The sequence below is a fragment of the Arachis hypogaea genome, chromosome 2 (assembly GCF_003086295.3).
Source record: "Arachis hypogaea cultivar Tifrunner chromosome 2, arahy.Tifrunner.gnm2.J5K5, whole genome shotgun sequence".
NCBI classification, from domain to species: domain Eukaryota; kingdom Viridiplantae; phylum Streptophyta; class Magnoliopsida; order Fabales; family Fabaceae; genus Arachis; species Arachis hypogaea.
The window spans coordinates 45,003,268-45,018,359 of record NC_092037.1 but is presented as its reverse complement, the minus strand read 5'-3'; positions in this window follow the sequence as shown (position 1 = coordinate 45,018,359).

The following is a 15,092-nucleotide window of genomic DNA, read 5'->3' as shown; positions in this document are numbered from 1 at the left end:
TTCATCTTGACCTTCAAAGTATTCTTGGTGTTCATCTTGACATCCAAAGTTTTCTTATTTGTTCTCTTTGTTTTGATCTAAAATTTTTAAGTTTAGTGTCTTTTTGTTGTTTTTCTCTTTTCTCATTAAAATTTAAAAATCAAAAAAATTATCCTTTCCTTATTTTACTCATAATTTTCGAAATTTTGCATTAATTTAGTCAAAGGTTTTCAAAATCATATCTTTTTTTTAGTCAAGTCAAAATTCTAATCTCAAAAATTGATCTTTTCAAATCTTTTTCAAAAATCAAATCTCTTTAATTGCAATCATATTTTCAATCATATCTTTTTAATTGCTAATTCCAAAATCTTTTTAATTAATTAATTAATTTAGTTTTTAATTTGCTTTGATTTTATTTTCTTTTAGTTTCGAAATTTTATTTTATTTTTCATTTATTTTATTTTGTTATTTTCGTCTCTTTTAATTAAATAAAAAAATAAAAAAAATTTACTTTACTTGTGAATCCATATCATATTCCCTTTCTCCATCATGGACATAAGTGGAATTGAGCAGTCCAGAAGGACTCTGGGGTCATATGCTAACCCCATTACAGCTGCATATGGGAGTAGCATCTGTATACCTCCCATCAAAGCAAGCAGCTTTGAGCTAAATCCTCGACTCATTATCATGGTGCAGCAAAATTGCCAGTATTCCGGTCTTCCACAGGAAGAACCTACTGAGTTTCTGGCACAGTTCTTACAAATTGCTGACACAGTACGTGATAAAGAGGTGGATCAGGATGTCTACAGACTATTACTGTTTCCATTTGCTGTAAAAGATCAAGCTAAGAGGTGGTTAAATAACCAACCTACAGCAAGCATAAAGACATGGAAACAGTTATCAGACAAATTCCTGAATCAATTTTACCCTCCAAAAAGGATGACACAGCTAAGGCTGGACATCCAAGGCTTTAACCAAGAGGATAATGAATCCCTTTATAATGCCTGGGAGAGGTATAGAGGTATGCTAAGAAAATGCCCCTCTGAAATGTTTTCAGAGTGGGTACAGTTGGACATCTTCTACTATGGGCTTACAGAAAAAGCTCAGATGTCTCTAGACCACTCAGCTGGTGGATCTATACATATGAGGAAGACGATTGAAGAGGCTCAAGAGCTGATAGATACTGTTGCTAGAAATCAATATTTGTACTCTAGCAATGAGTTCTCTACAAAAGAAGAAGTTATGGCAGTAGCCACTGATCCTAATCCTCAAGAACAGATGGTTGAGCTAAATCAGCAATTACACCTGATGACAAAACAGTTAGCAGAATTTAAAGAGATGCTCCAAGAAACTAAAATTGCTAACAAGAATATGGAAGCACAATTGAATCAGACAAGACAGCAATTATCTAAATAGATAACAGAAGAATGCCAAGCAGTTCAACTGAGGAGTGGGAAGACACTGAATAACACTGCTCAAAGTAGCAAAAAGTCAGTAAAGGAACAATTGACAGAGGATAGCCAAACCACTATCCAAAATCCCTCTGAGGACAGTAAGAGCCCAGAGAGGAATGCTATCGGCGTTCAAACGCCAGAAAAGGAGGGAAAGCTGGCGTTAAACGCCCATTCCCTGCCCAGTTCTGGCGTTCAAACGCCAGAAAAGGGGGAAAAGTTGACCTTAAACGCCCATTTTCCACCCAATCCTGGCGTTCAAACGCAAAAGGGGAACCAGACACCTGAGAGTGCTGATAGTAACCCCTCTAAAAAGACTTCTCCAACCACTTCTGTAAGGAATAAACCTGCAGCAATTAAGGTTGAAGAATATAAAGCCAAGATGCCTTATCCTCAGAAACTCCGCCAAGCGGAACAGGATAAGCAATTTGCCCGCTTTGCAGACTATCTAAGGACTCTTGAAATAAAGATTCCGTTTGCAGAGGCACTTGAGCAAATACCTTCTTATGCTAAGTTCATGAAAGAGATCTTAAGTCATAAGAAGGATTGGAGAGAAACTGAAAAAGTTTTTCTCACTAAAGAATGCAGTGCAGTCATATTAAAGAGCTTACCAGAGAAGCTTAAAGATCCTGGAAGCTTTATGATACCATGCACATTAGAGGGTACTTGTACCAAGAAAGCTCTATGTGATCTTGGGGCAAGTATCAACCTAATACCTGCATCCACTATCAGAAAGCTTGGCTTGACTGAAGAAGTCAAACCAACCAGGATATGTCTCCAACTTGCTGATGGCTCCATTAAATACCCATCAGGCATAATTGAGGACATGATTATCAAGGTTGGGCCATTTGCCTTTCCCACTGACGTTGTAGTGCTGGAAATGGAGGAGCACAAGAGTGCAACTCTCATTCTAGGAAGACCTTTCCTAGCAACTGGACGGACCCTCATTGATGTCCAAAAAGGGGAATTAACCCTAAGAGTCAATGAGGATGAGTTCAAGTTGAATGTTGTCAAAGCTATGCAGCATCCAGACACATCAAATGACTGCATGAGCACTGATATTATTGATTCTTTGGTGGAGGAGGTCAATATGACTAAAAGTCTTGAATCAGAGCTAGATGACATCTTTAAAGATGTTCAGCCTGATCTGGAGGAACTAAAGGAAATAAAAGAAATTCTGAAAATTCCTCAGGAAGAAGATAAGCCTCCTAAACCAGAGCTCAAGCCACTACCACCATCCCTGAACATGCATTTCTGGGAGAAGGTGACACTTTTCCAGTGATCATAAGCTCTGCTTTAAATCCACAGGAAGAGGAAGCACTAATTCAAGTGCTAAGGACACACAAGACAGCTCTTGGGTGGTCCATAAGTGATCTTAAGGGCATTAGCCCAGCAAGATGCATGCACAAGATCCTATTAGAGGATGATGCTAAGCCAGTGGTTCAACCACAAAGGCGGCTAAATCCAGCCATGAAGGAGGTGGTGCAGAAAGAGGTCACTAAGTTACTAGAGGCTGGGATTATTTATCCTATTTCTGATAGCCCCTGGGTGAGCCCTGTCCACGTTGTCCCTAAGAAGGGAGGCATAACAGTGGTTCATAATGAAAAGAATGAACTCGTTCCTACAAGAACAGTTACAGGGTGGCGTATGTGTGTTGACTACAGAAGGCTCAATACAGTCACCAGAAAGGATCATTTTCCTTTACCATTCATAGACCAGATGCTAGAGAGACTAGCAGGTCATGAATACTACTGCTTTTTGGACGGCTACTCAGGTTACAACCAAATTGCAGTAGATCCTCAGGACCAAGAGAAAATAGCATTTACATGTCCTTCTGGAGTATTTGCCTACAGAAGAATGCCTTTTGGTCTGTGCAATGCACCTGCAACATTTCAGAGGTGCATGCTCTCTATCTTCTCAGATATGGTAGAGAAATTTCTGGAAGTCTTCATGGATGACTTTTCAGTATTTGGAGATTCATTCAGCTCCTGCCTTAACCATCTAGCACTTATTCTGAAAAGATGCCAAGAGACCAACCTAGTTTTAAACTGGGAAAAATGTCACTTTATGGTGACTGAAGGGATTGTCCTTGGGCATAAAATTTCAAACAAGGGAATAGAGGTGGATCAAGCTAAAGTTGAAGTAATTGAAAAATTACCACCACCTACCAATGCTAAGGCAATCAGAAGCTTTCTGGGGCATGCAGGATTCTATAGAAGGTTTATAAAGGATTTTTCAAAAATTGCCAAACCTCTGAGTAATCTGCTAGCTGCTGACACACCATTTGTGTTTGACACACAGTGTCTGCAGGCATTTGAGACCCTGAAAGCCAAGCTAGTCACAGCACCAGTCATCTCTGCACCAGACTGGACATTGCCATTCGAACTAATGTGTGATGCCAGTGACCATGCCATTGGTGCAGTGTTGGGACAGAGGCATAATAAGCTTCTGCACGTCATTTATTATGGCAGCCGTATTCTCAATGATGCACAGAAGAACTACACAACCACAGAAAAGGAGTTACTTGTAGTGGTTTATGCCATTGACAAGTTCAGATCTTATTTAGTAGGATCAAAAGTGATTGTGTACACTGACCATGCTGCTCTTAAATATCTACTCACAAAGCAGGATTCAAAACCCAGGCTCATAAGATGGGTGTTGCTTCTGCAAGAGTTTGATATAGAAATAAGAGACAAAAAAGGGACAGAGAATCAAGTAGCTGATCACCTGTCAAGGATAGAACCAGTAGCAGGAGCATCCCTCTATCCTACTAAGATCTCTGAAACCTTTCTGGATGAGCAATTGTTTGCTATTCAGGAAGCTCCGTGGCTTGCAGACAGTGCAAACTATAAGACTCAAGGTTCTCCTTCTGTAACCATGGAGAGGAAGCATGAAGAGCTTCTCTCAAAACAGAGTCAAACAGAGCCCCCACAGTCAAACTATAAGTTTGGTGTTGGGAGGCCACCACCAACCTCTAAGTTTGGTGTTGGGAGGTTCCAACATTGCTCTGAACATCTGTGAGGCTCCATGAGAGCCCACTGTCAAGCTACTGACATTAAAGAAGCGCTTGTTGGGAGGCAACCCAATGTTATATTTATTATTTTTCCTTTGTTATTTTATGTTTTCTATAGGTTGATGATCATGAAAAGTCACAAAATCAATTAAAAAAGCAGAAACCGAATGAAAAACAGAAAGAAAAATAGCACACCCTGGAGGAAAACTTGCTGGCGTTTAAACGCCAGTAAGGGCAGCAAATGGGCGTTTAACGCCCAGTCTGGCACCATTCTGGGCGTTTAACGCCAGAAAAGGGCACCAGACTGGCGTTAAACGCCAGAAATGGGCACCAAGCTAGCGTTAAACGCCAGAAATGGGCACCAGCCCGGCGTTTAACGCCAGGATTGGCAGGAGGAGCATTTTTGCTTGCCACTTGGTGCAGGGAGGAATTATCCTTGACACCTCAGGATCTGTGGACCCCACAGGATCCCCACCTACCCCACCACTCTCTCTTCTTTCTTCTTTTGCTCAAGGATGAGCAAACCTTCTAAGTTTGGTGTGGTAAAAGCGTTGCTTTTTGTTTCTCCATAACCATTTATGGCACCTAAGGCCGGAGAAACCTCTAGAAGGAGGAAGGGGAAGGCAAAAGCTTCCACCTCCGAGCCATGGGAGATGGAGAGATTCATCTCAAGGGATGCACTTTCCTCCACAAAACTATTGGGAGCAAATCAACACCTCCCTAGGAGAATTGAGTTTCAACATGGGACAACTAAGGGTGGAGCACCAAGAACATTCCGTCCTCCTCCATGAAATTAAAGAAGATCATAGAATCATGAGAGAGGAGAAACAAAGGCAAGGAAGAGACATTGAGGAGCTCAAGCACTCCATAAGATCTTCAAGAGAAAGAACAAGCCGCCATCACTAAGGTGGACCCGTTCTTTAATCTCCTTGTTCTTTATTTTCTATTTTTCGAATCTTTATGCTTATGTTTATCCATGTTTGTGTCTTATTACATGATCATTAGTATCTTAGTGTCTATGCCTTAAAGCTATGAATGTCTTATGAATCCATCACCTCTCTTAAATGAAAAATGCTTTAATCACAAAAGAACAAGAAGTACAGGATTTCGAATTTATCCTTGAAACCAGTAGAATTAGTTTGATGTGGTGACAATACTTTTTGTTTTCCTAATGAATGCTTGAACAGTGCATATGTCTTTTGAATTTGTTGTTTTGAGAATGTTAAAATTGTTGGCTCTTGAAAGAATGATGGAAAAAGAGAACTGTTATTGAGGATCTGAAAAATCATCAAAGTGATTCTTGAAGCAAGAAAAAGCAGTGAATACAAAAAAAAAACGAAAAAAAAAAGGAGAAGAAATAGAAGAAAAAGAAGGAAATAAAGTTGTGATCCAAGGCAAAAAGAGTGTGCTTAAGAACCCTGGACACCTCTAATTGGGGACTCTAGCAAAGCTGGGTCATAATCTGAAAAGGTTCACCCAAGTATGTGTCTGTGGCATGTATGTATCCGGTGGTAATACTGGATGACAGAGTGCTTTGGGCCACAGCCAAGACTCATGACATAGCTATGTTCAAGAATCATTATACTTAACTAGGAGAATCAATAACACTATCTGAGTTCTGAGTTCCTATAGATGCCAATCATTCTGAACTTCAAAGGATAGAGTGAGGTGCCAAAACTGTTCGGAAGCAAAAAGCTACTAGTCCCGCTCATCTAATTGGAGCTGAGTTTCCTTGATATTTTGGAGTCTATAGTATATTCTCTTCTTTTTATCCTAATTGATTTTCAGTTGCTTGGGGACAAGCAACAATTTAAGTTTGGTGTTGTGATGAGCGGATAATTTGTACGCTTTTTGGCACTGTTTTTAGTATGTTTTTAGTATGATCTAGTTGGTTTTTAGTATATTTTTGTTATTTTTTAGTTAAAATTCACTTTTCTGGACTTTACTATGAGTTTGTGTGTTTTTCTGTGATTTAAGGTATTTTCTGGCTGAAATTGAACGACCTGAGCAAAAATCTGATTCAGAGACTGAAAAGGACTGCAAATGCTGTTGGATTCTGACCTCCCTGCACTCGAAGTAGATTTTCTGGAGCTACAGAAGCCCAATTGGCGCGCTCTCAACGTCTTTGGAAAGTAGACATCCTGGGCTTTCCAAAAATATATGATAGTCCATACTTTGCCCAAGATTTGATGGCCCAAACCGGCGTTCAAAGTCGCCCTCAGAATTTTCAGCGTTAAACGCCGGAACTGGCATAAAAGTTGGAGTTAAACGCCCAAACTGGCACCAAAGCTGGCGTTTAACTCCAGAAAGAGTCTCTACACGAAAATGCTTCAATGCTCAGCCCAAGCACACACCAAGTGGGCCCGGAAGTGGATTTTTATGTCATTTACTCATTTCTGTATACCCTAGGTTACTAGTTCACTATTAATAGGATCTTTTGACATGGTATCTGTACCTCATGACACTTTACACGTTTCTCATTGTACCTTTTACAGTATGAGTCTCTAAACCCCATGGTTGGGGGTGAGGAGCTCTGCTGTGTCTTGATGGATTAATGCAATTACTACTGTTTTTCATTCAATCATGCTTGCTTCTATTCTAAGATATCACTTGTTCTTAACCCGGATGAATGTGATGATCCGTGACACTCATCATATTCTCAACTATGAACGCGTGCCTGACAACCACCTCCGTTCTATCTTAGATTGAGTAGATATCTCTTGGATTCTTTAATCGGAATCTTCGTGGTATAAGCTAGAACTGATGGCGGCATTCAAGAGAATCCGGAAGGTCTAAACCTTGTCTGTGGTATTCTGAGTAGGATTCAATGATTGAATGACTGTGACGAGCTTCAAACTCCTGAGGGCGGGGCGTTAGTGACAGACGCAAAAGAATCACTGGATTCTATTCCGACCTGATTGAGAACCGACAAATGGATAGCCGTGCCGTGACAGGGTGCGTTGAACATTTCCACTGAGAGGATGGGAGGTAGCCACTGACAACGGTGAAACCCTTGCATACAGCTTGCCATGGAAGGAGCCTTGCGTGCTTGAAGAAGAAGACAGTAGGAAAGCAGAGATTCAGAAGATGGAGCATCTCCAAAACCTCAACCTGTTCTCTAATACTGCAAAACAAGTACTTATTTCATGTTCTTTTACTCTTCACAATCAATCCTGATAATTTCTGATATCCTGACTAAGATTTACAAGATAACCATAGCTTGCTTCAAGCCGACAATCTCCGTGGGATCGACCCTTACTCACGTAAGGTATTACTTGGACGACCCTGTGCACTTGCTGGTTAGTTGTGCGGGGTTGCAAAAGTGTGATTGCAATTTCGTGCACCAAGTATTCATTGATATTCTGGAATTTATAGTATATTCTCTTCTTTTTATCTTATTTGATTTTCAGTTGCTTGGGGACAAGCAACAATTTAAGTTTGGTGTTGTGATGAGCGGATAATTTATACGCTTTTTGGCATTGTTTTTAGGTAGTTTTTAGTAAGTTTGAGCTACTTTTAGGGATGTTTTCATTAGTTTTTATGTTAAATTCACATTTCTGGACTTTACTATGAGTTTGTGTGTTTTTCTGTGATTTCAGGTAAATTCTGGCTGAAATTGAGGGACTTGAGCAAAACTCTGAAAAAGGCTGACAAAAGGACTGCTGATGCTGTTGGAAGCTGACCTCCCTGCACTCGAAATGGATTTTCCGGAGCTACAGAACTTCAATTGGCGCGCTCTGAATGGCGTTGGAAAGTAGACATCCAGAGCTTTCCAGCAATATATAATAGTCCATGCTTTATTCGGAAATTGACGACGTAACTTGGCGTTGAACGCCAAGTACATGCTGCTGTCTGGAGTTAAACGCCAGAAAAACGTCATGATCCGGAGTTGAACGCCAAAAACACGTCATAACTTGGAGTTCAACTCCAAGAAAAGCCTCAGCTCGTGGATAGATCAAGCTCAGCCCAAGCATACACCAAGTGGGCCCCGGAAGTGGATTTATGCATCAATTACTTACTCATGTAAACCCTAGTAGCTAGTCTAGTATAAATAGGATAAGTTACTATTGTATTAGATATCTTTTGACAGTTTAATCTCTTGACTGTTTAGCCTTTGATTATTCGGTCTCTTGATCACTCAAGGGGGCTGGCCATTCGGCCATGCCTGAACCTTTTACTTATGTATTTTCAACAGTGGAGTTTCTGCACACCATAGATTAAGGGTGTGGAGCTCTGCTGTACCTCAAGTTTCAATACAATTATTATTACTTTCTATTCAATTCTCTTCTATTCTTATTCCAAGATATACGTTACACTTAACTTAGATGAAAGTGATGATCCGTGACACTCATCATCATTCTCACCTATGAACGCACGTGACTGACAACCACTTCCGTTCTACTCTAGGCCGGGCGCATATCTCTTAGATTCCCCAACAGAATCTTCGTGGTATAAGCTAGATAGATGGCGGCATTCATGAGGATCCAGAAAGTCTAAACCTTGTCTATGGTATTCCGAGTAGGATTCTGTGATTGAATGACTGTGACGAGCTTCAAACTCCTGAAGGCTGGGCGTGATGACAAGCGCAAAAGAATCAAGGGATTCTATTCCAACCTGATTGAGAACCGACAGATGATTAGCCGTGCTGTGACAGAGCATAGGAACGTTTTCACTGAGAGGATGGGATGTAGCCATTGACAACGGTGATGCCCTACATACAGCTTGCCATGGAAAGGAGTAGGAAGGATTGGATGAATGTAATAGGAAAGTAGAGATTCAAGAGGAGCACAGCATCTCCATACACTTATCTGAAATTCCCACTATTAATTTACATAAGTATTTCTATCCCTTTTATTTTCTATTTATTAATTAATTTTCGAAACCCAAAACCTTTTAATCTGCCTAAAAGAGATTTACAAGGTAACCATAGCTTGCCTCATACCAACAATCTCTGTGGGATCGACCCTTACTCACGTAAGGTATTACTTGGATGACCCAGTACACTTGCTGGTTAAGTTGAACGGAATTGTGAAAAGAAAAAGCTTCTCTAACAGTGCCTGGAATTATTATTGATCACAATTTCGTCCACCATGCACCAACGTTGAGTACAAACGCTATGATATCTCCAATCCCTAATGAATCCTTTTCTCTGTTATTTCTTACTTTGATTGCCTTGAGTATCATTTAATTGCGTTGAATTTACTGCTTCCTTTAATTTCCCAGCACCCAATCCCCATTTACTTTTCATGCAATTTAGTTTCCGTTGCCATTTACATTCTTGATTTTACTCTCTTGTTATTTATATTATAGCTCATTTAAGTTTCTTGCTCTTTAAGATTCAGCTCTTTACTTTTCTTGCCATTTAAGTTTCTGTCAATTTATTTTCAGCACTTTAAATTCCTTGCAATTTATATTCTGTTGATTCAATTTCACCTTTCAATATTAGCTTGACTAGACATATCACCTCACTAAAGTTGCTTGATCCATCAATCCCTGTGGGATCGACCTCACTCATGTGAGTTTTACTACTTGATGCGACACGGTATACTTGTCGGTAGTTAATGCGGATGCAATTTTTCCGTCATCAGCACACACCTGTGCGTACGTACACTCCCCCCAATTTTTGTCATCTGTGCATACGCACCCAGCTGTACGTACGCACACTCATTTGCAACCCCTTTGTTGGGAGCGCTCGCAGCCCAAACTTTTTTGCCTTTGTTCATACACACGCCAGCGTGCGCGTACGCACACATGATCCTTTATTGACAAATAAGAAATAGTGATTAGTTGAAAAAGATTTGAAAATAATTTTGAAAAGATAAGAAGTTAGAAAAAAAAGTTTGAAATCAAATTAAAAGAGATATGATTGAAAAAATTTGATTTTAAAATGATATGATTTTAGAAAGATATGATTGAAAAGATATGATTGAAAAAGATTAAAAAAAAGATTTGATTTTTAAAATTGATGACTTGACTAACAAGGTATTAAAAGATATGATTCTAAAATTCAAATATTGAACCTTTCTTAACAAGAAAATAACAAACTTGAAATTTTTGAATCACAACATTAATTGTTAGCAAGGATTTTCAAAAATATTAAAAGAAAAATGGAAAAGATTTGATTTTGAAAAGATATGAATGATACGAGAGGATATGAAAAAGATAAGATTTTGAAAAATTAGTTTTAAAACTTGAAAAATTGAAAAAGATTTGAATTGAAAACAAAATTACCTCCTTGGTGCTATCCTGGTGTTAAACCTCCAGAATGGTATCCATTCTGGCGTTTAACGCCCACTTGGCTACCTCCTTGGGCGTTAAACGCCAGAAATCCTTCTTTACTGGGCGTTTTGAACACCCAGCTTTTTCTCTGTGATTCCTCTGCTGTATGTTCTGAATCTTCAATTCTCTGTATTATTGACTTGAAAAGACATAATTTTGAATTTTTTTTTTCAAATTTTTTTTATGAGGGAGAAAAACAACAAAATGAAACTAATCATGAAAAACTAAGATCAAACAATGGATGCATGCAAGAACACTTTGAATGTCAAGATGAACATTAAGAACACCATGAAGGTCATAATGAATATGAAGAACATATTTTTGAAAATTTTTAAGAAAAGAAAGGCATGCAAGACACCAAACTTAGAAATTTTCATACTAGAGACAATAACAATTTAAGAATGCACATGAGAAACAACAAAAGACACATAACAAGAGAATTTAAAGATCAGACAAAGAAAATCATCAAGAACAACTTGAAGATCAATGAAGAACACAATGCATGAGTTTTTGAAAAATGCTAGAAAAATACAATCATGCAATTGACACCAAACTTAAAAATTTGACACTAGACTCAAATAAGAAACACATTATTTTTTTGATTTTATGATTTTATTAATTTTTTTTGTATTTTTTATTTTTCAAAAATTATTTTGAAAAATAAAATAAGAAATTCAAAATTTTTAATAAGAATTTCAGGAATCATGCAATGTTAGTCTAAAGCTTCAGTCTAGAAAGATTAGACAAGGCTAGCCAAGCTTTAGCAGGACATTACATACAACAGCCAAATTGATGAGAATCAACTAGCTCCTGTGATGATAAAAGCATCATCTGAAACTCTAGAATTCGTTCTTAAAAATTCTGAAGAACAAAATAAAAAAAATACGTAATCTAAGCAACAAGATGAACCGTCAGTTGTCCAAACTCGAACAATCCCTGGCAACGGCGCCAAAAACTTGGTACACGAAATCGTGAGTTCACACTTTTCTCACAACTCCGTGCAGCTGACCAGCAAGTGCACTGGATCGTCCAAGTAATACCTTACGCGAGTAAGGGTCGATCCCATGGAGATTGTCGCCTTGAAGCAAGCTAGGGTCACCTTGTAAATCTCAGTCAGGCAGATTCAAATGGTTATGGGGTTTTGATAATTAAAAGATGAAGAAGACATAAAATAAGGTAGAGATACTTATGTAATTCATTGGTGGGAATTTCAGATAAGCGTATGGAGATACTTTGTTCCTCCTGAATCTCTGCTTTGTGATGCCAGGGCATCTTGGCTAGTTTTACTAGCCATTTTTTGTATGCTTTAGGTTGGTTTCATGCATTTTCTTAGGAAATAAGCAAGTATTTGGTTAAAAATGCATTCATACCATGATTCAAGCAAACATTGTGAATTTTGAATGATTTCATGATAATTATGCAGGAATTGAATGATGAAATGGATGATGCATAATTTCATGATTAAAAGCAATACTTTGATGCACTTTGTTTGATTGATTTCAGGTAACAAGAAGCAGAGAAGAGCCACGTTAGTGGCTACGTTAGTGCTACTAACGTGGAAGGAAGGAAAGTTGGAACGTTTGTGAGAACGTTAATGGCATCAACTTTGAAGAAGGAGCAGCGTTATTGGCAAAAGTGAGTGCCAATAACGCTAGCGAAGGGCAAGAAGACCCACGTTAGCTTCCCTGTTAGTTACATTAACGTAGGAACTAACGTGGAAGGAAAGAGAGACGCCAACATTAGTGGAAAAGGTGAACACCACTAACACTAGCGAAGCAAAGGAAGACCCACGTTAATTGCCACGTTAGTTACACTAACGTGGGCAAAAATCTCAATGGCAGCCTGACCATGCCTTCTTCAAACAAGAATAACTTGAGCCAAAAAGCTCCAAATAAAGTGATTCCAGTGGAATTGAAAAGTAGGATTCTAGAGCTTTCCAAGCATATATGGCACTACATGGTGGACACTAAATTTGAGGGAGAAAACCTGCCCCGAAATTGCAAAGATGAACATGGTATCAACCTGTAGTAAGGCCAACTGACCTCTTCACCTTCCAAGAAGTGTAACTCGAGCTGTAGAGCTCCAAATGATGCGCTTCCAAAAGGGTTGGAAATTAGACATCCAGAGCTTTCCAACAATATATAGTAGTATGTGGTGGACATTAATTTTGAGCTCCAGAACTTGGCAATATTAAGCCCCTGATCGCTAGCGTTATCGTGACTCACCTTTTCCAGTAACGCTAGTGACTATGCCAGCGACCTTGTCCACTTCAAAGGAGCATAACTTGAGTTACAGAGGTCCAGTTGAGGTGGTTCTAGTTGCGTTGGATAGTAGACATCCAGAGCTTTCCAACAATATATAATAGTATAGGATGGACATTAAGATTGAGCTCTAGAACCTGGCAATATTAAGCCCCTGATCGCAAGCGTTATCGTGACTCACCTTTTCCAGTAACACTAGCGACTATGCCAGCGACCTTGTCCACTTCAAAGGAGCATAACTTGAGTTATAGAGGTCCAATGGAGGTGATTCTAGTTGCCTTAGAAATCTGACATTCAGAGCTTTCCAACAATATATAATACCCCATAGTGGGCATGAAATTGGAGTACAAACAATGGGCATCTTTTAAGCCCCAAGAACACCAACTGGATAGCAAGTGTGACGTTAGCCACACTAACTTCAGCACTAACACCACACTTGTAGCGTGAGTATGGCTAACGGTAGCACTAACCTTAGCACCTGGACCTCAACTTGATTCACTTCTCTTTCAAGGACCACCCAACCTCAAGGAAGCAAGCCCACAAGTGTCAACCAATCAAGGCCACAAGAAGCATCTAGAATAGAAATTTTTATTTAATTGTAATTTGCTTTTAATTTCATTTTGTAATTTGGGAGACACTATATAGGGGCCTTAGTTTTTACATTAAAAAGTAATTCGGGAATTGGGGGATTGAAGAGGGGTCTTCGGACTCCCTCCCCTCACACACGTTTCCTTCTCTTTCTTTTTTTTGTACTTTTCATTTATGAATTTGGAAGTTTCAATGTTAGTTTTAATCTTCATCTTTACTTTTCTGCACTTTCTTTCTTTTCTATTTTGGTAGAGAAATGATCAACTAACTCTTTTCATTGGGTTAGAGAGCTCTATTGTGATTCAATGGATCAATTGTAGTTCTTATTCTTCTTCTTCTTTCTTTTCTCTTGATTTTACTAGAGAGCTTTCGATCTTCATCCAATTGGTTAGCTATCTTGGAAGAGAAGCTCTCCATAATTGGATCTCCTCAGAACATTGGAAAAAGAATGAGGAGATCATGCTAGAAATGCTCTCTCACATTAGATTAGGTTGGGGGTTAGGCGGATATAGTAACATGTAATCCTCCCAATACTTTGATCTATGAATGTGTGTGGTCTAATCAGTGACCAAACTTCATCTCTTCCCATGAGCAATTAAATCAAGGAATTGGGAAATTGTTCAAGCTTAGAGAGATTGGAATACTTCTCACCACCACAAAATAATTCATGCTATTATGATAATGGTGGTTGGGAATATCAAGAACACGAAATGGGGTGTTTCCTAGGGTCACAAAATGGTCCATCTTTTGATGACTTTGATCACTACTCAAGCTGTGTCTGGGAAGATTAAAACCAAAGAGATTTCACTTATTCACACCCCACTCATCAAGAGCCATCATCCTTTAATCATCTCACCTCCTAGCTTTCCACATCAAAACTCTTCACCACTTGGATATGCCTCAACACAAAATTCTTTCCCACATCCATATAATTTATCTCACCACTCACACAATTCATTGCATTACACACAAAATTCTTCTCACAGTCCACAAAGCCCATGTCATTACCCATAAGAGTCATACCACTCTCAGAACATACAACCACAAAACAACGAATTCCATTCACAAAATAGCTACCCTCAACCTCCAAATTCCAGCCCAGTTACACACCTTCCCCTCGAGGATAAGCTATCAAGGATAGAGAACCTATTGGCAATTCTCTTGGTAGAATCTAAGGACATGAAGACTTTCAAGGAGGAAGTAAAATCCATTATGCAGAACCGGGAAGCTTGAGGCACAAGTTGGGTATCTATCAAAGGAAATCACTACCCACAATTCTCTCAGTGGTACCACGGCAAACCCAAGGGAGGAATCTGAAGAACAAGAAAAGGAGGCATCCATACCAAGTGAGATTTCTATGAAGAAGGAGGAGGTTGTGAGAGTATATAAGCCTAAGGCTCCATACCCACAGAGGTTACTAGTGGTGCCAAAGAAACATGCAAACTCACTCCCAAAAGGCTCAATACAACACCATGTAGAAGAAAGGGAGGAAGTCAATCAAGGGAGTTCACATTACTCTAA